The 24,248-nt window shown below is 47.8% G+C and overlaps 1 protein-coding gene across 1 annotated transcript in view; it reads right to left on the reverse strand.

The window, feature by feature from the left end:
• Window positions 1–24,248, reverse strand: part of GALNT9 (polypeptide N-acetylgalactosaminyltransferase 9) — a 684,555-nt gene that overhangs the window by 527,920 nt on the left and 132,387 nt on the right. The window contains exon 2 of the mRNA XM_044990515.1: window positions 1,778–1,880. The gene's annotated coding sequence lies outside the window, so the exon portion shown is untranslated. The remainder of the gene's footprint in view (window positions 1–1,777; window positions 1,881–24,248) is intronic.

The following is a 24,248-nucleotide window of genomic DNA, read 5'->3' on the forward strand; positions in this document are numbered from 1 at the left end:
ATGCCAGAGATAGAAAACACAGAGAGATCAATCATTTCACCCGTCACTGAAATATGGGATGGCAACTAGCTAGCAACACGACACAGACTCAAAGGGCTGAAGTGGGAATACAGATGCCATATGAAGTTGCAGGAAGAATTTAAGCAAGCAAAAAATCCAAACTCAAATACTGCCAGGACACAGCTCCTCCTGCAGAAAGAGCCTTAGGATTTTCAGTGACCACAAACGGGGAGGGACTTTGGCTTTAAGCAGGTTCTACTTGCTGTGAGGGCCAGATCCTCACAGATGTAAATCACTGAAGTCAGTGGAGCTGTATTTATTTACACCAGCTGATGATCTGGCCCGAAACAGGTTGGCAGGAGATGGGGGGATAAGGCAGTGGGGGAAATGATCTACTCAAACGGGCCCTGTGCTGGGACTTGGGAACGGACTTAAGGGTTTGGCTAAGCATGTTGACTTCAGACAGATTTGGGATGTCTGGCCACATCTGGTGGGCAAATACTGGCTCATTTTCTGAGATGAAACTCATCTGGCGGCATCATCCACAAAGAATAAGACCCTGGTTGAGATCATGGTGGCCCGTTTCCATTCACTGAGCTGTAGCCCATGGAGCAGGCCTGGCCTACAGCTCTCTCTATATTTTCTGCCAGTGCTGTTCTTTTGAAAGCCCCACAAAGGAAGCACAATGGAGAGATGGCAAGATACGCACACTAAGGGGACAAGACATCCTGGTGGTGGCAGAGATGGCCTGCAATGGAAAGAGTTTCCATAGATAGCCTGTGGGATAGTCCAAAGGGGAAGTAGTCTTCTCACCCCAGTAAGCACACTCGCATGCTTACAGAGAGATCCCACTTCGGTGTGTATGCCAGAGATTTGCTGGCCCAGAAGAAATTTTCTGGAGGTGACTAGGGTGACCAGATGTCCCACTTTTATAGGGACAGTCCCAATTTTGGGTCTTTTTCTTATATAGGCTCCTATTACCCCCCACCCCCGTCCTGATTTTTCACACTTGCTGTCCGGTCACCCTAGAGGTGACTGACCCAGTGAACTCATGGATCTCCTACCACAGATAAGTCAATGGCTCACCCGGAAGTTTGAACCAGAAGACAAAAGGAGCCTAACGTGTTACCTTGCCTGCTTGGTTTTACATTTCACCTCCTTAGATCATATTCAGCTTCCACAGCACGTGCTTTTAATATTAAAAGGTCTCTCCCACTGCTGTTGTTGACACTCCCTGAATCGACCCATTCGTCTTTGTTCCACAGACATCCATAGCCACCCCGAGCCCTAGCAAACACTGACAAAGATATCAGGTTTCCACTGCAGTTAAAGGTTTCCATTAAGTCTAATTTTTTCAGCTTCAGGAAGCTTTCTGGCCTAAGAAATAAGTCAGACTGAACCTGTGTAAACACATGTGAGCATGCCTGGGGCTGGTCAGTCCAAGGCATGTGCCCTGTGTGTGGCTACACAGGGCCTGGACCTTTTGAGGAGCCATTTTATTAGCACCTCCTCCCACATGAGCCCTGAATATACCCAACACTTTGCGTCAAACCACGGACTGATGCAACCTTGAAAGATGATCTGTGAGAGAGCAGACCCCTCCCACTTGACCCTACTGCCAGCTGGTAACTCTTACGCCAGCTATGCCCTGCCACCACCCCTTCGTCCCCTTAACAACAAGTATCCTTGAAACACTGTTCCTAAGCCCTTCCAACCTCCAGATGTGCTGCAAGGGTTACTGAAGTTTACCTGCGGCTCAGCACGTCTCACTGCTTACCTGGCTCCCAGCTCCTAGGGCCAGCCTCGTGCCTGTATGTTTATTTCACGGAGACGCAGGAGAATTCCAGCTCCGCTTCAGCGGCGGTGAGGTCAGCTCGGCTCTGTAAGGGCAAGACGGATTGATAATTAAATCCACTATTGAGATATTCACATGCTGCTCCCCTGCCATTTAAGCATACATAAAACATTTTATTATTCCGCTGATTTAGGAACCTGATTTAAATATTAGAGTATTAAAGTGATACTTAATTAGTTGTCTGAATGTTCTGCCTTTTATCAGTGTTGACAGATCTTAATTATAGCAGGGCCTGTGAAAGCTGATAGAACAGCTGATGGCAGCAATACCACCAGGAATACTAAAGTGTCTCAGAGTTACTTGTCTATTTTCCCTCATCTCTCTCTTGCTCCAGTCTTCAGGCATGTTCTGGAGTCCTTGTGATGACTTGGCAAGTGGTGACATTGTCTCAGCCAAGTCTGAACACTCTCAAGGACATTAGAAACTGGGAGCCTTGAAAGGGTGGAAACCATAATAATCCACAGGCCCAGATTTTAAAATAGAGGCTGAGCTAATGACAGAGAGGATTTCCCCCTTAATTATTTTCCCATCTGGTTAATAAATTAGACAGACAGACGGGGCAGCATTTTCAGAAGTCTCTTAAGTCACTTAGGCACTTTTAAGTCCCATTATCAAAAGTGACTTAGGCTCAATGAGACTTAAGCTCCTAAGTGACTAGGCACTTTTGAAAATGCATTTTTGAAATTTTTACCCAAGGAGCGGCTCTATGTATTTTGCCGCCCTAAGCACAGCAGTCAGGCTGCTTTCGGCGGCACACCTGCGGGAGGTCTGCCGGTCACGCAGACTCGGCGGCACACTTGCGGGAGGTCCGCTGGTCACACAGATTCGGCAGCATGCCTGTGGGAGGTCCGCCGGTCATGCGGACTCAGCGGCACGCCTGCGGGAGGTCCGCCGGTAACGCGGATTCGGCGGCATGCCTGCGGGAGGTCCGCCAGTCCCGCGCCTTTGGCGTACCCACCGCCGAATTGCTGCTGAAGCCATGGGACTGGCGGACCTCCCACAGGCAAGCCGCCGAAGGCAGCCTTACTGCCACCCTCATGGCGACCGGCAGGCCGCCCCCTGCGGCGTGCCGCCCCAGGCATGCGCTTTGAGCGCTGGTGCCTGGAGCCACCCCTGGGTCGAGCTACGGCTACTAACTTGCTGCATGGAGGGAATACTATCTCTTGCAACAGACCTACAGGGACGTGAGAGGAACAATGTACCTTAGTCTCCCATTTATGCTAGGCCACGATCCAGTCCTTAATAGGTAGGATGATATTGGCTTAGGTTAACAAATCTGTACACGTTACATGGAGTTTGCATATGACATTTTTATTTTTTTTTAATTGGAGAGTATACAAGATGGAAGCAAAATGCTTTAGCCATGACTTAAAAGAAAAATTGCCTAAAGTTATGCTCCCAAATCCATATTTAGGCACTGAAAAAATATGGCCTGATTCTCAGAAGTGCTGAGCACCCAGTTGTTCCCTGCGACATAAAATATAGACTTAGACTAACTTTAGAAAGCCAATTTTGAAAATCTTCTGTTAGTTAAAGGTTAAATTGTCCATATTGAATTTTATTATATGAAAAAAATGTTTAAAAAATAAAATCAGTAATATTCAGCTGTGTCTGTATGCTGCCTTCAACTCCTTCCTTTTAGGGTTTTTTTTCCTCTCACTCACACACAGTTTTAAATCCCTGTGGTGCATCATTAATGCTTTTTCGGTTATTCTGGCGTGAATGAGATCAGTCTCAGGAATGATGTGTGCAAGCCCTTACCAAACAGGAGAAGACAGGCATGGAAGAAGAAACCCTTTGTTGTCATGGCTTGAACATATTATGGGTTGCGACACTTTTTCTTTTGAGCACCATCCATAGCTAGCAGATGTTCAGCAAAGAGATGCTCTAGTTCCTTGCCAAAGACATACTTGATTCCCACTGCCAATCACTGTTGGAAACATACCCTCTTTCTTCGTATTACTGAATGAGGTAAGGCATCATTTCACTGTAAACGTGCACTGGACCTGTTGGAAAGGCAGAGGTTTTCCATACGTGCCAGAGGCCCTATTGTCCCCCGCTTAGTCACACTCAGGAGTCCTGCAACTGACCCCACGCAGGGCATCACTCTGAGGGTTGTGGATCTGTCCCCGCTAGACGGCTGGTAACTTGCTGTGTGTAGCACAGACTCAAAGGCAAAGGCTGTAGATGCTCCAGGCTCCCTGGACTCTAGCGTTCAGGGAGTCCCCATAAATGCTGCATATTACAAACCGGATTATTTTACTTAGCCTGGCAAAAATAAAAAAGGTGCAACTAGGTTAGGTACAATTGCTATTCGCAGTGCAATGCAGATCACATCCAGGAGAGCAGCAACTGACTGGGAAATTATGACACAAAAATGGAAAGAAATCTTTGGCACCCCCCCAAAAAATGTTTTCCCATTTTCCGACCAGCTCTAATAGGAACCTCAGGTTCTTCCTCTAATTAGAGGCTACAGACCCACAATCCCTGCAAACCCAACAAATGCTGAGATTTTAATGAGGGTTTTTTTTTAAAGTCTGCCCAACTGGGCTGTCACTTTTGCAAGACTAGATTTTTCTCACACAGGATTTCTTGGGGCTCTCTGCTTTTGGTCGTGCTGGAAACAGCCTTTTCCTTGTGATATTTTCAACATTTCTGCTTCTGGCTGGAACCCAGACAGGCAGCAAAATAATTGGCGAGTGTGGGAGGGAGAAGTTAACCAAACTTTTTCTTGTACTTCCCAAGGATTCAAAGGGCAAGTTTGATTCAAAGCCAAGGCATTGATCCAGCCTGGTCTGGCCCATCTCCGTGGAGCAGGCGTAGCCAACAGCTGAATGTTTTCTGTCCTGCACCCATTGCTAATTCTAACCTAGGAGGAGATGGAATCAGATGCACACAGAATAGTAAGAGGCCATGTGGAATGATTAGTAGGCATGTGTTTTTTGCATTCAGAGTACAAAAAAAAATCTCATTTGGCTCCTTTGGAAAATAGAGTGGGAGGAGGAAGGGAAAAGGTTTTGTTTTGCTGAGATTTTTCTTTTCTTCAGCCATTGTCACATGTAATCATTCTGGCCTTTGTGTGGGATGAAGGGACATTGAAACTGAAACAAGTTCATGAACTTCTTTAAGCAGGTGCTGGCTCCCTTTAGAGTTTTTCCACCCAGCTGAACTTCGCTGGGAGTCTATTGTGAGGCAGGCAGAGTTACCGCTAGGCGCATTGTTAGTGTCAGCAATAGCAGATGTCAGCAGCGGCGGGATAGCAGCTTGCAGACTGACCGCTGTGCCTGTTTGCAGCTTCATGGAGCCCTTGTCGTGGAATGCAGGAATGCTCATCATCTTTTATTGCCGCCATGGACCACTGCTGGCGGCCCACAGAAGGAACTCTGAACTGCAGCCTGTGTTACTCATCCCAGTCTCACGCTGTGTTAAATGGGCATTTAAGACCTTGTGCAACTTCAGAGCCTCCAGCATGTTATGGGACAGAGGAAAGAGAGCCCAGGAAGCCGGCTGCAGTCATTTGGAGATGGGACCTCCTGGGGATAAATCCAAGAGAGTGTCCTCTGGCTGTGGGACTCCTTCCCTTCTTCTCCCCTACCATCACATGCCAAGCTGTTGGATCAACCAGACCCTCCACATCAGGCGGACGTCTATCAGCTTTGTGCACGAGAGCTGCAGTTTGTTAAGAGCACAACAGCAGAAAAAGCCCCACTCCTCCCGTCGATCCCTGCCCCAGCAGCAGAGCATGGCTACTCAGCTTCCAGTGCTGGACAGTGCAGTGTTCAGGGGCAAGGACATTATGGGGCAAAAGGGAGTCTCCTGGAGAGCTGGAAAGACCGGACCCCCTCCCCATTTCTGTTGTCTTGCCACCCCCCCCCCCCACAGTCCTGTGCTCTTGGATTAGCATGAAACTGCGTTTGGCAGAGCTCTAGCCAATCCTTGGACCTACCTGGGGCAGGTTTGTCATTTTAGCAGTTCATCTAATTGGGAGCTGAATTGTGGCTGCCACCTCCCCTTGCCCATGGACCAGCTTTAACCGCGGGATAGAGAAGAACATTAGGGCCTTTCTGGCTTGGACTCTTGCTTAATGATCATCAATGAGGTCTTGGCGGCCTCACTGACCTGCACTAACAGCCATGTGTGAGGAGGGCATCCTGCCAGCTCACCAGCCAGCCAACTCAGTTAGACAGGGCAGAGATTTTGAGGGGCAGCAGCCGGAATAACACTGCTGAGTGCCAGCTCTTCTGCGGGCAGCCCCCTTCCAACAGCGCTGCCTGACACAGGTGCCACATGCTTCTTGACTGGAAGAACCTGCTGATGCTCATGTGCCCGAAGGAACTCGATGCAGGGGGGAGGAAAACAAAGACAAGGAGGGGTCTGCGAGTTTTTCCGGTGACTCACAAAAGCCCGTTCTGCAGCAGTGATTAGGAAGCCCATCCAGGGCTGCAGTAATGTTTGTGACACAAGCACACTGCCAGGAGGCTGCAGCCAGGGTGTAAAATGACACGAGGAGACAAGCTCCACCACAAAATGAGCCAAACGGCAAGAGCAGAAGATCTAAATTGTACATTTGGCAGGAGAACTGGGAAACAGACACTCGTGTACTATGGTGAAAGGGGACATAGAAGGAGATCGATGAGGCAAAAGGCCATAACTCTGACTGGTCAAATCTCAGGGTGGGTCACAGTGCTTTGCTGAAGCACTATTCCACTCTAAGTGCTTGGTGAGAAGGGGTCTGTGAGCCAGACTGCCATGCCATGTCGTGTAGGTGGCCCATCGGAAACAGAAGGCTGGTCCTGTGGGTCGGGTGCTACCTTTAGACTTTGGAGATCCAGGTTCAAGTTCTTGCTCTGCTACAGGCTTCCTGTGTGAGCTTGGGCAAGGCACTTAACCTTTCTGTGCCTGGGTTCCTCAACTGGAGAACAAGGATACTAGCACTGCACAAGCTGACAGGGGTGTCGGAGGATCAATACCTTGAACGCTGCGAGATGCTCCCATGATAACGGGAGCCATCTCCCCACCGAAAGAGAGTTACAATGTACCAGTCCCTGGGGATCCTCAGTTCCTAGGCTGACAACAGAAGCTCACACTCGCACCCAATGCCACTGCCACTTCATGACTAAAAAAAGCCCTTATGGGGCTTGATTCGGAGCCCTCTGAAGTCAGTGGGAGACTTTCCATTGATCCGTGGCGCACAGCATCCAAGCGACAAGGAAACATGTATGGGAACTAATTCCACCTGAGGGTCTGATTCCCTGATGAGCCAATGAGGAACCACCAGGTTAAACTCCCTCACTGTGGTTGGGGCACCTAACCCCTTTACGCCCTGTTAAAATCTGAGCCACACAGGAGGTAGGAGAGCCTCACCATTTCAAGGCTAAAGCTGCTGAATCTGATCTCTGGTACGTGGGTGTATTCAGCATGGGAGGTATTTCTGTTCCATGCCAGCACTCTCACTGTAGCCTCCAGGTTCCACTTGAATGAAAACATTGTCTGGCCACCTGCATGGAGCTTCAGGGATGAGCAACTAATAGCAGCTGTTATTCAAGAACTTCCCTAGGCAGTAGCAACATGGCTTTGCATGAGCCAAAGAACAATGCCATTTTGATCCAGGGCAGCCCAGTACACAGTCATCCAAAACAGATCCACGCACTTGGAAATATTCCCATGGCCAGAAAGAATTGTTTCCAAAATGGAATAATTGCCTGTCTGACAGGCAACGTCTTGTCACTGACCTCAGAAAGCACAGACTAACTGCAGAAAAGTGTCTGTGCTGAATGATCTGCAGCTTCTTCCTACTGTATATTGCCTCTCTTTGGCCTCCAGCCAGGGTTTGCCCCACTCGCTCCCTTTCTGTCTCCAAGACGCAGTCACAAATTGAGCCACAGTGAGTAATAGACAGACCAAAGCCTTCCAGAGATCTGGCAGATACAGTAACTGAACAATAAACCCCCTCAACAATCCATTTAAAGTGTTGTTTTAAATGCCCACTATACCATGAGCTTCCAAACTTTGAGCGCAGGTCATGTGGTTTTTATTATTAAACTTTTTACTGTGGTAACACTGAGAGGCCCTGTACAAACCCTGCCAGTAAAGTCCCTGCCCCAAAGAGTTTACAGTCAAAACAGAGAAGACAAACAAGCCATGGTGGTAGGAGAGGGTAGTGGTCAGGGAGTAACAAAACCAACTGTGTGGCACAATTCTTAGCCAAACCGGAAGCAGTGATCATGATTTGCTACCTGACTAGCCCTTATCAGTTTATTGAGGAAGAGTGAAATTCACCCCAGCACAAGGTCGATGCAACATCTAAACACCGCACACACCCTAATGCAAGATTTTAGTGGTGTACGGCTAGGTGAATTATGCCCCCAAAATGCATTGTAAAGTCTAGCCAAGCTGTATTACTTCCCTAGGTCTGAAATCTGCAGTGTTCAAGAGTGCGGAAATGTACCAACCACCAAGGCTTATTTCTACTGTATTTTGGCTTCAGGATATATGGAGAATGACCAGTTCCCAGCCTAGGGGTCTCTTGTCTTCCTCATTTCTCTTACTAGCTGACTATGCCACCTCTAGCACTGCATCCGTCAGCCAGAAGGACAGAGCCTTGGTGACTTTTCCAGGACCATGAACTGGCCGGTAAGGAGTTCTCACACAGCTGCGCAGTGGTTGCTGTTCCTCACCCCCCGAGACCTAAACATCACACCCTACTGGGAATTGCAGTGTGAAGCCCTCAGCTTTCCTCCTCCCGCACATCATCCTGGGGCAGACACTGACTGGCCACTGTGCCATGGCTTTCTGCAGACTTTGCACACTCCAGGGAGCTCTGTTGCAGTCATGGGATGCAGTTCTATTCTGAATGGAAATCCCCAGGGAAGGAGAGAAGTGTGAATACTGCTGGTTCCAGCTGTTTTTGGTCCATTGCTTGTTGGAATAGTATTTTTGGTTACTTTCAGTCAACAAAAACAAACAGCACCCCATTTTCTCAGCACACTCACCTGGCAGCTTATATAGTGAAAAGGACTTCCCGCCATGCTGGAGAACAACAGGCCAGCTCTTCCGAGGGGCAAGTCTCCATCAGGGGGTCTCAACCTTTTTCTTTCTGAGGTCCCCTAACATGCTATAAAAACTCCATGGCCCACCTGTGCCACAACAACTGTTTTTCTGCATATAAAAACGAGGGCCTGCGTTGGGGTAGCAAGCAAGGCAACTGCACAGGGCCCCATGGCAGACCCCTAGCCTAAGATGCTCAGGCTTCAGGCCCAGGTGGCGGGGCTCAGGGCAGCATGGCTTTGACTTCCTGCCCTGGGCCCCGATGATTCTAATGCCGGCCCTGTGTGGCGGACCCCCTGAAACCTGCTCATGGCCCCTCAGGGGGCCTTGCACCCCTGGTCTACATGGCTCCTGCATGGCTGAATGCTGCCTGCAGTGGAGCTACATGGAATTACTTCAGCTGAGGATCTGGCCTATTTTCAATTGCTGTTGGCATGTCTGAGACAACTCCTAGCATTGACATTACTGCTCGGTAAAAGCACTTGGGACACTGGCATTCTGGGAGCCCTCACCAGAGAATGGAAATCAGATTCCCTCCTGCTGTAATATCACTTCAGCAAACGGCACAATGAATTCATAATCACAAATTAGGTATTATGTTTACATTGTACACAGAAAACCTCTCCCATGGTTGCTAAGCCAGCATGAAAGCGGGATGCAAATTGACTTTTATAGCCTCTGGGCTTGATTTTGCCTGCAGGCACAGCCTTGAGCACAGGGTGGTAAGTAAGTTGCACCAGCCCAGGAGGTATTGTGCCTCAGAGACTCCCAGCAGAGGTACAATTCCCTCCCTTGCTCTAGGGGATAGTGCCTGCTGATGTACACCAGCAGCAATGTACAAAACCACTCCAATGTACCCATCAGTGCAAAGGTTCCGCTCATTTTTCACTCTCACCTAAGTCTTCAGCTGTTCCATCAAGTAGTATGAAAACCAGCAGTGCCCACTTCCTCCTGGGTTCAGATAGCTTGTGTAGCGGCACAAGGGCCGGGGGGTCTCATTCCCCATTCCAGGCCTGAAGACCAACACAATCTATTCCACAGTAATCAGGAAAGTAATACATTTCAGCGACCAATGTCCATAAATGGACTCTTCGAGGTATCTAACAAATTAATCTGTTGCCACAAATCCATGGTCGTTTAGATCTTCACAGTCAACTCTTTGCTGGATAACATGGCCACAGAAGTAACCAAGTCTCAACAGTAGCATCATAGGGCTTATGACACAGAGTAGAGCAGTTCTGATTCCATCCAGTAGATGGCAATAGGGCACAGACACTAGCCAGCCCACTAAAATAACTTTAGAACTTAAATGAATATATTTTTTCCTCAAAAAAAAATCATTTCAGAATCATCGTGTTTCAAGTTTCCTGGGCATTCCATAAGAAAATTGGCTTGTTTATAACTAAACTCACCAGAAAGGAATTGTTTTTGAAGGATTGAATATTTTTGCTACAATCTGGCAAATAATGGGCCAGATTTCCAAAAGACATCAAGCCCAGATTTTCAAGTGCTCAGCATCTCAAAATTGGGACTGGATCTTCAAACAAAAAAAGCCCAGGTGCCATTTTAGCATTTCGATAAGGTAACGCTTGAAGTATTCAGTAACTAAAAGCTCCAATTAGCTACAGAGTGGGTAATGTTTTGGAGAAGAGAGACCTCAGACAAACTGGAGATCTGGCCTGACTTTTTAGAAAACTGATTAATTCCTAGTGAATGGAAACCAAGATGTTGCTTTCCTTTCCCCTCCTTCGTTCCCTTTCCAGTCCTTTACTTTTTGTTTTTTGTCTTTTTTTCCTCCCCTTGTGTTTTTGGGGGAAGGAAGTGAAATCCATTTATATAAATCAGTGATGCTCAAACTTTTGCACTGGTGACCCCTTTCACGTAACAAGCCTCTGAGTGCGACCCGCCCCCCCCTTATAAATGAAAAACACTTTTTTATATATTTAACACCATTATAAATGCTGGAGGCAAAACGGGGTTTGGGGTGGAGTCCCGACCCCCAGTTTGAGAACCCCTGATATAAATAATATAAAAGTTTCCATCGTGACACTTTGGCCAGATTATCAAATGAGCTAAACACGCATCATGCGCCTAATATGCCAAGTGCTTTTGAAAATCTAGCCCAGTGTGTCTCATTCTGCTCTCACTTACTCCACGCTTACACCAATGTATCAGCATTGATTTCACTGTAGTTACTCCCAGAGGAGAATCAGGTCCGAATTCTGCATCAGTTAATGTGTGCCATCTTTTTCCCTGCCCCCATCCCCAAAATCTCTCCTGCCGTTTCACCCCACGATGTAATGAGTTCTCTCTCTCCACTCCTCTCCCAACCACATGAATGGGTGAGCTCTTACCTGATACTTTTTATGATTCCCTAGTGACATATATACACCTCCCCACTGGCATTTTATTGCTGATTTGGGGCTTCGGGTGCCATAAACACCAAGAAACTGAAAGGGCCCCTCTCTCCACGTAAATTGCACAGAGTAAATGTGCCAGTGATTCATTGGCACACCCAGCACTTTCAAGGGTTCCATCCCTCCTCCGCCCTCACTTTCTTCCTGTCACCCTCTCAACCCCCAACTACTCCTGTCTCTCTTTTGTCAGGGCTTTTTGTGCCATCTGTGGCCTGCACAGACAGGGGCTGGATTATGAGCAAATGTGTCAGGGGATTTGCTGCTATTGTTCTTCCAACCGTCTGCCTTGACGCGAGCGCCTCCGCTCTAATCCCTGCACCCAGTGCTTCCGTGTGGAACCAGCCACAAGAGAGACAGATTTGCAAGATCTTAGACAGCTGCCCTAAAACCTGATTTGGGGCATTTAATAGGGTAGCACCCGGAGGTCCCCCCCACTTAGGATCAGAGCCCTGTTGTGCCAGGTGCTGTATAAACAGCGTCTAGAATAACAGGGCCCTGGTCCATGAGTAGAGCTCCGTGGTGTTACTGTACTACGAATAATAAATAAGAGACTGTCAGCACCCCAAAGCTACACAGACTAAGTCGAGCAGGCAGATGGCAGATGTCAAGGCATAGCAAGGGGAGTGACTTGCACAGCAGGAAGCAGTGGGATCAGAGAGAAGGGTCACAGCATTCATTTTATTTCATATTCTTTTTAGATTAAGAACAATCCTCAACACCCAATACCGGAGTCACCAGGAGACAGAGTCTTCACCGCTCCCTGCATCCAGGGCCCCACAGCCTGTGTGAGAGCCAGCAGGTGAAAGCGCATCTGTGTGATGAAGGATGTACCCTATAGCCAGAACAGGTGGTTGCCTAGGGCAGCAAAATGCCGACTATCCTGTGAGTGACTGCAGGGTTGTAGGAGGCAGATGTTTTCCACTTTGCCGGAGGCAACGGAGGACTGACATCACGTATGGCAGTGGAACCACACTGAGAAAGACTCAATAAAAGGAGCCAAGAGGCAGGTCCTTTTAGGATACTGGCAGGGACTAGGGTGACCAGACAGCAAGTATGAAAAATCGGGACAGGGTGTGTGTGTGTGTGGGGGGGGTAATAGGAGCCCATATAAAAAAAGCCCCAAATATCAGGACTGTCCATATAAAATCAGGACATCTGGTCACCCTAGCAGGGACGCCTTTGTGAAAGCAGGCACCAGCAGACCGGTAAGAATAAAGCTCAGCAACACCCTGCTTCATGCCAGAAACAGAGGGAAATTGGAAAGGGCAGAGTGCATTTGGCAAGAGTGCAATAAAAACTGAAGCCACGTGGCCTTTCATCCCTTGATCTGGGGGTGAGGCTGGGTCGCAGTAGACGCGTTTGTTAGATAAGCTAAGGCAGGAACTATATTTTAACACATATTTCAATTGAAACCCCTTCTCCCAATATTAGGCTCTTATTGCAGAGGACGTGTGTGTGTGGCCGTTTTGTTCTGATCCCGCGAACAGACTTCTCCATGCTTTAATGCTTATTTTGGACAGCAAAGGTTGTGTTGCTGGCTTTTGCCAACACCCATCAATCCCCTGGCAAGCCAGGTAGGAGCCGTCCTCTCGTGTCCTTCCATCATCTGCATCTTTGGGCACCTAAATACTTTTGAAAACCTGGCCCTTAAAGCAACATGACTTAGGCTCCTAAATCCTTTGGGCACTTTTGAACATTTTACCCTAGCTCTAGTTTACCCAGAACCCCTGCCTGACACTTACAGTGAGTTGCTAGAGTTCTGGAAATCCACTTCAGAGAAACGAAAAGCTAATGTGTGTTATCTCTGCTTCTGACTGACAAACAGGCCATATATGACAGAAGCACACTCCCACTCAGCCAGCTACGGTCCAGTTTTCTTACTCTTTCAAGGCTTCATAGACCTTGAACTAGCTGTAAAGTCCTGATTTCTCCTAGCACAGTTTAGGAGACATAAATAACTGCTCAGTTCCCATCTGCTGATCTCAAGGTGCTTTGTAATACTGAAGTACCGGTACTAAGCTTGCTTTCCACTGTCTGCAAGCACATCCACCAGTCCTGGACACGATACTTACACCCCTCTTGCACCGCACTGAGCCCAACCCACTTACCTGACACGGCAGGAGAGTTCAGGGACAGGAAGATGTCTGGGCTCGGATTAGTGTAAGGCACCAAATGTTGGGCCTTGAAATTCTGGAGCTCTAACAGCTTTGCAGGGGGGCTCAGCCATACTTGAACTGGCCCTGCCTTTTAGCAAGTCTGCATGTTGAACTGCGTTGCCTAATTCACGTAACTAACTCCCTTGCAACGGAACATCAAAGGATGTGATGGAGGGACACCTGCCATCCTCATCTGCACTCTGAGGATGATTTTGTCAATGCACAGTAGAGAATTCTGTTGGGTGGCCAGATTATCCATTATTTCCATGTCTTGAGATGAAAAGGCCATTGCATTCCTCTTTCATCTAACCACTCTCTTCTCAATGATTGATTTGCCCAGGAGCTCTCCCACTCTGACCTTTATCTTTTCTCTTGGGTAGAACAGCGATCAAATGAGTTTCACCGGGAAGGTACTCAGATACTACAGCAATGGGCAGTGAGATAAAAATGCTAAAACAAATAGATTATCCCCATTTTACAGAAGGGAAAGGAGGCACATGGTAGATTAACTGTCTTGCCTAAGGTCACACAGGAAGTGTATGTCTCAGCTTGGAATTGAACCTAAGTGTCCTGTGCACCAGCCAGGGCCAGCTCTGCTAGCACTATAAAGGTTCCAAAAGAACTAGTTGTGACTTGTTAACATTTGGTTGCTAAATAATTATTTCTGAAGACATTTTTTCCCACTACTCTACCAGCCCCAGCTTCCAGAAGGAGAGAAACATATGTTTGCTCTATTTAAAGAGCTTAATTCTCACCAGATTTTATAGGGAACTAGTCCCAAAGAACTTCCAGAGTAGGCTATATTGACCGGAGGGCCTTTGAATTCCAGAACCACTACAGAGTATTATCCATTGTGTGGATCCTAGCCTAGGGACAGGCCTGTTCACACTAGCTGAGCCTCTAGTCCAGAGCCTTTAAGCTCTCACAGATATCTTCGATGAGGCCTTCATTTCAGAGTGAGGGGAGGACAGGTACCCTGGGATGAATTCCATTGTAAATACTCAGTGATTCATAGTTTAGCTTTTCATGCCGCTCTAAATAGTGGGAACTGTCAAAATTGATCTGAGTCTTCATGGTACAGTACTTCAGCATGCGAACAAACTGTAGATTAAATTTGTTGTTGCTGCCCAAAATAGCTTTGAAATATCAATCTAGGTAAGATATTCATGGAGAAGACAGTGAAGGTTGGGAATCAGGGCAAATCTTCACATCTACACTTAACCCCTATTCTCCCTAGAGGTGTGATATGAATAAATGAGCCTTCTTCGCACCCCGCTCTCCGTCACACTCTGGTAAACCGGGAACCGCAGGGAAACCTTCTCTGCAGCTGCCATTTTGTGGGATTGGGACAGTTCTCAGAACAAGAAGGGATTTTCCTGGCTTTATTTAAAAGCCATTAAGCAGCCTGCTGGTATCACAGGTTAACCTTCTTCACCCCTTTCAAAGGGGGGGAGGGTTCAAAGGAATCTAAAGAAGTTAGGTGCCCAAATCCACACGTAGCTACCTCCTCTGTAGGGAGTAAGCATTGGATCTAAGGTCCAGGTAGCCCATGCAGCAGTGACAGTGGGAAGCTTATTCCCCTGCATAAGCATGTAGGCCAAGTTATAACCTAGCCCTAAAGTGATCTAGACATTTTCTCCTTTCCCTCCCCTGCCCTTGATCCCACTTCCCTTTCCAGCGCAGCAGAGCAGGCTGCAGACAGAAGAGATGGATAGCAGATTAAAGCAGAGTATCTATAACTAGGAAAAAATTGGCAGTTTATGAAAATAAAGCACTGAAAATCTTATCTGATCACACCCTCAGGGGCACGGGAGTTAAGTGACATGCAGTCTCTAAATAACTTCCTTCTGCGGCTGCCACGGCACATCCAATGGGTGAATAACGTCTATAGGTGTGTGTGTAATCAGACTGCCTGTCCTATCCCAAAGGGATGTGCCACTCAGCTCTAGGTTTATTCCCTGGGAACTACATGTAGCCATCCCGATGACTTGGATAAACAGGCTTCTACTTGCTTTTCTTTGATACATGAGTTCTCTCTTCAGCGTAACCCTTCTTCCTACTAAAAATGACTATTAAAGCATTAGTACAATTCTTCGTATGGCTTTGTCACTGACGTAGGTAGCAGATACACACCCTGTGATACCTAACTTTACAGAGAAAGGTCACCAATAGTTACAATAAGGGGAAGAGTGGTTGGTAAATGTACATTGACGAGTATGTACATTTCAGCACATGAGCACTGCAAAAAATTACAAAATTACAAATCAAGCCACTGTGAGGCGGTATGATATTGCACAAAAACAGCCAATCTTTCCAGGTGAAATTTCATGAAGGAGAAATTGTGAATTTCACAGCCCATTTTAGCACCAGCATTCTCACGGAGTTGTTGGAGGTGAAAGTGAAAAACAAACTTGGACAAAGATTGCAAGAACAATATGCCTGTGAATCTCCATTAGAATTCTCACATCAGTTTGGTCTGGTGGTGTTTGCTTTCTGGGAATGTTCCAGCAAAGGTATTACACCTCTACCCCGATACAACGCTGTCCTCGGGAGCCAAAAAATCTTACCGTGTATTAGGTGAAACCGCATTATATCGAACTTGCTTCGATCCACCGGAGTGCGCAGCCCCCCCCCCACCCAGAGCACTGCTTTACCGCGTTATATCCGAATTCGTGTTATATCGGGTCGCGTTATATCGGGGTAGAGGTGTATGTTCCGGAATGTCTGTTTACCATCTAATTTAGAGCAAACATTGCAGAATATTCACAGAAAGGAAATTTTGAATGCATGATTGCAAGTATTTGCACTGAAACCCCAATTACAATCAGAAACAATTCCATGCGTCCAGACAAAACAGCCCAACGAGGTTCAATGCAGGGATAAGTTATTTCCCAACTCTGCTCTAGTTAAAAACACCAGCCAAGGAGGCAGTGAAGCTGGGCTCAGCTACAGCTAGTTTACCAGCTGTGATCCCATCAAGTTGCTCAGTATTTCCTGCAAGGCGCTGAGTGCCCCAGACTCCCAAAGCCGTCACGCAGCACCCCTCCCCCCAGAGGGTATGGAACACTTAGCCAGATCAGGATTTTAGTGAGGGGCTTAAGCACATGCCTAACTTAGAACACTGAAGTCCACAGGGCTACTCGTATCTATGTTTGCAGTTAGGCATGCGCTTACGTGCCTTGCTGAACTGGAGCTTTAATCAGCAGGAAGCTATACAAGCAGGAGGAGGACATGGGCATGTCTTGCTCCAGGACTTGATTTGGAGGGTGGGGTAAACTCTCCCTGAGATGAAAGCAATGGATGATGCTGGCTGCTTGAATCCTGGTTGGGATCCTTAGAGGAGTCCTGGCTTTAGCCTGGGGCAGACAGACAGCATCAGCCGGTCAATTCTCAATGGCCCGTGGCTAGCAAGTGTTCTGGCTAAATTGTGACAGCATCTTTGAGACTTGCAGCTTTTGGGAGGACTTAATCCACCTTCCTAAACAAAAAAATAACAGATACAAAAGGCTGTACAATCAGATTTCTAGGCATAGCACAAGACGTGTTACTCCCACAAAGTCCTCACCCTGAAGAACTGAACCCAGACCCACTGAATTAAATGGAAAGACTCCCATTGACTTCAATGGGCTTTATCCTAGGGCTGTAATCTCCCTGTGCCTCAGCTGCCATTGGGCAACAAGAGGATCTAACAGTGTAATCCCAGCCTCACAGAGCTCGCCCCTTACTGTCTGTATCGTGACTAGCAAAATGGTGGGTGGGGCCGCTAGATGCTACTGTAATGCAAAGAATAATAATGAACTCCTGACCCCCGGTGATGGTGCTACCAACTTGAGCCACGGCGAAGCTGCTATAGAAAGAGGAAGATCAAGGTGAAGTGGAGCCATTTGCTGGAAATAAACATCAAGGCAAAAGGAAGATGTTACTTCCCCATGTGTTCGGCCATTATCCTGAGCCCACACTCTGTCCCCTTGACTTTAAAGCCACTCTGCAGGAGCAGATGATTAATAATGCAGTGGCTGTCTGCTTGAGTGAGGGATCTGGGGGAGGTGGCCTGACAGCTGCTTGCTCTTCCATTATTGAAGAGATTTGGGAACAGACAACCTGCTTTTCCATTCAGTTTTCAATGATTATTTATACACCATCTACCTTTGTTAGATGCTGCCCTCACTTAGCAAGCAGTCACGTAATACTTGTGTATTCTTGCCTAGCCTGAGGCTTCGGGAGGATTGCCCAGGCGCTCATGATCACCTTCAGCATCTCAGGACGTATGGGGATGTCAGAAGGTTGGCCAGAGAGCCAGGAGTCTCCCAATTTGAGGGCAGCGGGGTTGTTCCATAGGTTTACAAAAAAACTTGCTTCAGAGCTGCCACTCCCCATGAAGTGCTGCTGGAGTAGGGAGAGACGGGCAGACTCATTTCTTCCTCTGCCCAAGGCGCTAAAGCTCTCTCAACATAACCCTTCCTAAATCCCCCAACAAGAAACTCTCCCCTCATGCACTGATCCATACCATCACCTCTCTGCTGCCCATGTCCCAAGTAGGAAGTCTGGTCGCCCTCCATAGTTGACTCAGGTCTGACCAGGAAAGGAATGTTGGATGGAATGGAGAGATGGGGACAGTCTGCATGGGCCGTAAAGAAGACAGTTCCTGTCTTGATTCCCCATTCTCCAGATTCACTTAGACCCTTTATATTCTTGATTTAACAACATACAAAGCTGTGCAAGCGTGACTGTCTCCTCCTGTGCACAAAGAGACGCATGTGGGGAGACAGAGATGGACAGGAGAGATCAGCTGAAAGGAAGATCTCAGGGTTTTCATTTATGTGACAATGTTCTGGATGGGTCATCTTGGAGCAGTGAACCCCAGGACCTCTGAATCTAAAGGCATGAACCTCTACCATTGGAGCAACAGGATCAGGTCCATCAGTCTGGAGGTAGTAGCTGACTCAAAGCTCTTATGTGATCCAGCCACTAGAGCAGACAGAGACACTCTCTGCCTGTGTGTTGCACTGATCGTAAGACGGAATTAAGTGCCTGTACCATGGAAGCCACAAGGACCGTGGGGAAAGCAATTAAGGGAATTGTTACATTTTATAATTATGACTGGTCCATTAAAAGTTGGTCCAATAAGAGATATTACCTCATCTACCTTGTCTCTTTAAAATCCTGGGACCAACATGGCTACAACAACACTGCAAACAATATTGAGCTGTCGGCTCCTGGAGGCCGGAGCATTTTATAATTACGTGACAGGGCGACTGGCTCTCAAGCACCACCTTTGGGTCTTGGGACGGTGCTGCAAATGTCCCTTGCTTTGATTTCTCTCTTCCGGAGTCCCCAATAACTCCATGGAAGCTTTTTGAATAGAAATAGCTTTTTGCGGGGTTGTACACCTCCGGCATCTCTCATCCAGCTCAGGTACAGCTTCGGCACATGTATACATGAGGGTACACAGGCCTGCGCTCAATCTCTGCCCTCAACTCTGTTATTGCAGTAAAACCAAAAAAAACCCACAATGGTGGGGGTGACCGATCCCCACCCAAATCCACATGGTTCTTCAGCAACAACTGGAACAGGAAAGTGAATTTTTCATGCCCTGTGCTGATCCAACAGCTCTCCCATCAGCTGGAGGGAGGTGACCTCTGTGCCTGCTATCTAAATGCAGAGGGGCAGTCAGTAAAACCAGCAACTTCTCTAACTGTGATATTCAGATCTATTTTAATTCCAGGATTGGTCTGATCCTTCCCCAACAGCAAAAACATCATGTTATCATCAGTCCCAGTGCACACCCAACTCTTTAAATATACATGGAGAAATCATTAAGCAGAACCTACCCTAAAAACCAGATTGAAAAACCTTGCTAATGGAACAGGAAAGATATTTCTAATGAACAACAACAACAGGGTGTGTATGATGGTTTCTTTGTGTCTAGATGGGGAGGTGATGTTTGCAGAAAACCCAAAGCCCCAGGAGACTCCAGCAAAGTAAGAAGTACTACAATATTCTGCTTATACAGAAAGCTGAATTATGCTCTAATGGAATCTCATAACCCAGTATACAAGTCTGCTTCATTGAGGTTTTTACCCAGGAGACCACATACAGGTGGTTTTTTAAATAAATACTTTGCCTGCTACAACCTCCTTCTATAATGCAAAAGCCTATTTTATGTCCATGTATCATGTATTCAGCCACCATGTGTTCAGATGTCAGAATATTGAAATACCAGAGTTTGTGAAGCCCAACACTTCTAACAGTAGTAGAGCAGCTCCAAGATGGTAGCAGTTTGCTCCTATATCATGTGTGCATTCGAAGACCTCAAAGATTGACAAGGATCCTGCAGGGTGTGTTATTAAACTCGTTTTGCTGGTGGGTAGACTGAGCCTTTGGCAGGTTAAATGATCCACTCAAGAGCCCAGAGCTAATCAGTGGCAGAGACAGGAAAAGAACCAGAACTCCTGACTCACATTCTCCTCTCTAATCATTGCCAAGCATTTCCTTCCATAGCTAAGGCAGGTGGAGATCACAGAGGTGTACAGGTGGAAAGAACCTCTAGTCCACACATCCCTCCCCCCGCAGGATTAAGCATACCGAGACCATCAGAAGTTATCAGAACAGGTCTGAGACATTCTTTCACTTAGATCTTCATGCACTAAATTGCCTATTAACTCCCACACTGGCAGGATCCATGTGCTCACATTTAAGATCCTAGCTAGCACTAATCCCTAGGGCAAGATTCTTAGTTTGTGAAAATCAGTGTATGCCCATTAATCTGCCCCTCCATTTTTTTGCCTAGTGTGATTCGATTGTTCATACAGGAGCACCTAGAAATCTCTTCTCTGCTAATCCAACCTGCCGGCCTCTTCCAGCCCCATCTCCAATATGGAGGTGGTGTAATTTTTTTGTCCCTCCTGCCCGCCCCCGCTCCACTCTTTTTCTCTCTCTCTCAGTCCCATTTGTCCATGCAATTATGGTAAAAGCATGCAGAGCGGTACATGTTTCTGTACGTTGCTTTGCACAGGCAAGAGACAGAAAATCTGGCCTCTAACAAGAAAGCAAGCAAGCAAGCTAAACCAGCTGCAAATCTCAAAAGTCTTCATCGCCAAGTATACACATGCAAGGAAATAGACTGAGAAGCAGGCTTCATTGCTCACTTTCATGCTCTCCAGCGATGGATGTATTAGATGGAGCAAGCATGATCTCAGCCTCTGTTTTGAAATTATGTGTAGGGTTGCAGGTGCCTCTTATCTGAGGGGAGATCTCCTGGGTGTGATGTAAGGCTGAGCAGTTCTGTCAACAAGACTGCTGCTCTTATCAAAAGCTAGTACATAAGTAAAGGGAACTGATACACAGGAACAGCGGCGCGGCAGGGCGGTGGGCGGGCGGGCGGGGGAAGAGCTGGAGGGATGAGATTCATGTGGCATGATATGACAGCCTTGAGCCGGCTCAGCGCCCTGGTAATGCAGCTCGCTGCCATGGAGGGATCCAACCTCAAATTCCATTTGCAGGCTCCTTTTCCCTATGCCAACACTATGGAAATGAAGGGGTGGGGGTGTTGCCTGCTGTTTCCATAATGACCCTGTAACAACAAGCTGATTTGGATCAAAAGCAGAGCTCCAAAAAGGGCGTTAGTAAGCCGTGATGATCCCTGTTGGGAGGATAAATATAGCTAGTCATCATGCCGCATGGCTTCCAGCTTCCTAAGCTGTGGGTACCGGACGAGCCCCATGGGAAGGTGAATCTACAGGAGAAATTCAGACAGCAGGTGTGTCGGAGGTAGGAGTTGAGGAGGGTGCTTACAGAGAACGAAGCACCTGACATGCAAGCATCAGCTGAGTTCTGTGGAAGTCATAATTTGATCAACTCAGATTAAACCAAGCAAGATCATTACAGTTAGTGGGATTGCAAGGCAGAATATCAACCAGGCTTCCCATGGGAGTTAGGCACCCAACTGCCATTTGTGCCTTTGACAATAACCCCTAATCTTAATCACTCAGGAGCTATGTTTCAGCAGCTTCAAAAATACCAAACAAAACAAAGTTACAGACAGACAGATAGTGGGAAAAGAAAAGGTTCTATCACACATAAACCTGGCCCAGAATTAGATTTTTGAGGCTCTCCTGAACCCCAGATAAATGAAGCAAAAAGCAGCATGCATGTTGCACAGGTGAGAGGAAAGCACCTCACGTCATCCTGCATAAACAAGTGATCAAGGCCCTGGTCCCGCCACAAGCTCCTGGTGGGAAGATACCTGCACTCAGGCCCTTAAAAGCCAACGTTCCATTCAGGCAGGCCCCGATTGATCTCAGTAGGGCTCCACATGGGCTCAGGACTCTGCTGACTTGGAAATCAGTGCAGGACTGGGGCCGAATGCTAAGCTATAGGGGACCCCTCTCTGTACATAGCTCAGCACAAATCAGCGTCAGTGACTGGGATATGGGTGGGAGCATCTGGTGGTTAGAGCAGGCATCAACAGGCAGGAGGCAGAAACCAGAGCCTGGGGTCAGACCGAGGCCAGGCAGGAGCAGGGCTGGGTCCAAGACTGGAATAAGCAAGCATAGGTACTGTCTCAGCTTTGAACACCGACAAACTGGTTCTGCTGGGCTTAAGATCCGGTCTGCTGAGTCTTCCAACCAATCAGGTGGTGTAGCCAATTAGGCAGCCTACTACAGCCAGCTGTGCTCGCCTGCCTCTGCTTCAGGCCCTGTTTCCTGATGCTCTCCAAATGAATCTGTCTCAGGCCGGTACTGCTCGGAAATCCGACTGTGGCTGAACTGCCGTCAGCCCTTCACTTTGGCATCATTCTTTGCTCTGCCTTCCTGCTCTTCTTGATCGTCAATAAACTTCCCCGGCCATAAACGGCACAGGACTCCAAATACAGCTTCCTGCCTCCACCCCCTGCTTTATTAACCCCCCGAGGCGTTTGCAGGCTTTTTAGGAGTAAAGAGAGAAGTAATAAAAGCATGTGACTTACTCCCAGCCAAAACTGTTCCCTCCTCCCACCCCCCCAACACACACACTGCTCTTTGCTCCCCACAAAGGCATGTTGGGTCAAGTACTTGAAACCTTTATTAGATACACCACTCAGATGTCTGCGTGACTCATCTGCTCACCAGCTCTGCAGGAGAAATTGCACTTAGTTACCAGTGGTTGATGGGCCTCTGGGGACTCATGACGCAGCTGTGGGTAAACAAGCAAAGATATACCGTGTTGTCTGCAGCACAGCTTTCTGGACTTTTCTGTTTTGAGTTACTGGGTCAGATAAGAGCTTTGATTATTACTCACTTTGGGTTAGATTGGCCTAGCTGTCACTGAGCCACCTAGGGGAGTCAGGGCCCCTCTCTACTCTTGGTCATGCTCAGGATGGAGAGAAGGGACTCTTCACGCAACACTTTGCCCCGGGAGCAAGGAGGTGAGGGGATGGGTGGGAGGCGGCCTGGTTCTCAGTGCCCTCAGCTAGCGCAGCTGGCCAGGCTTCCATGGGGGAACAAGCTGCTCCAGGAAAAGGGGGTGAGGTAATTTAGTGTTATTCTCTGGTTCTCTGCTCGCTGTTGGGGTGGTGCCGCGACTCGCACACCTCCCCTTCGCCCAGTTTGTCCTTAGAGCCCGTCAGTTCTAAATAAAAAACAGCAAAGTGACACTTCTGTGGCACCTTTTAATCCCCAAAAGCTGAGTCACGGCTCATGACATCCCTGCCCTGTCTGTCAGCACCAGCCCCTTTTGGGGCTGTCTGAAATAGGCCCTGCTCCTGCCAATGGCATCCTCCCTGGCTGATTCCCAGGGCATGCTGAAGCAGATTGCCATCTCACAGCGACAGCTGAGGTGACCCATGGAGACTGAGAAGCAGAGCAGATTCACCAACATTGCGAAAGGCACTTAGGGGAAGCAGGAAAAGAGAGAGGAACAACATCAAGAGGAAGAGCAGGCTGGGAGAGGCTACATCAGCCAGGGAAGCTAACCGAGTAGTAAAGCTGGGGATCACCGAGACATCCAAAAGGAATCAGAGTCATGAATGGTTCTAGTAGCCCAGTACATTTGCCTAGAACAACAGGGGCCTGTCCAAACTCAAGTCAACGGAAGTGCTCCCAGTGACTTTAATCTGCCTGGGCTCAGACCCTTAATGCAGTATTAAAAGTTTAACAACTATCCGAGCCAAAGAGAGATGAACGTGTCCCTGTCTCCTAGGTGTTCCCATACCCCTTGTACAAATTTCAGACCAGTTCTTGTCTCAGTCATTGTACGGTTCCTACTCCTGCATTGTCCGACTGGAATTTCTCAGTGAGTTGGATTTGGGGCTGAGGTTTCTGCCTTCCCACTCATTCTTTGGGACAAAGCTGTCTTGAGTCCTTCAATGAAGAATGGGGTTTACCTGACAAATGGGAGTGAACTCCTAAGTGCTGGGGCAGAAGCAGCTTTTTCCACCAGCAGAATTTGCATGTCTGTTGGCGTTCTCCATCCCGGACATACATCCTGACTCTGTTTCAGACACACATAGAAACTAATTCCATCTCCAACCTGCACCTTTCACAGGTGGGAAGGCTATGGGTAAAATCCTGACCCCTGGGGAATCAAGAGCAAGACTTCCATTGACTTCAAAGGGGCCAAGCTTCCACCTTATGTCAAGTACAGTACACACAAGATTCCCTCCGGCTTCCAGGTTCCTTAACAAAAAGAGGAAAGCAACTTGCATGGGAATCCAGTGGCACCTGGATGTCTAGCCAGGTGCAGCCTCTAGCAGAGAAGACCCTGCTGACACTCAGAATGGTGCCATCGCTATTG

This window comes from Mauremys mutica, chromosome 16 (genome assembly GCF_020497125.1).
Source record: "Mauremys mutica isolate MM-2020 ecotype Southern chromosome 16, ASM2049712v1, whole genome shotgun sequence".
NCBI lineage: Eukaryota > Metazoa > Chordata > Testudines > Geoemydidae > Mauremys > Mauremys mutica.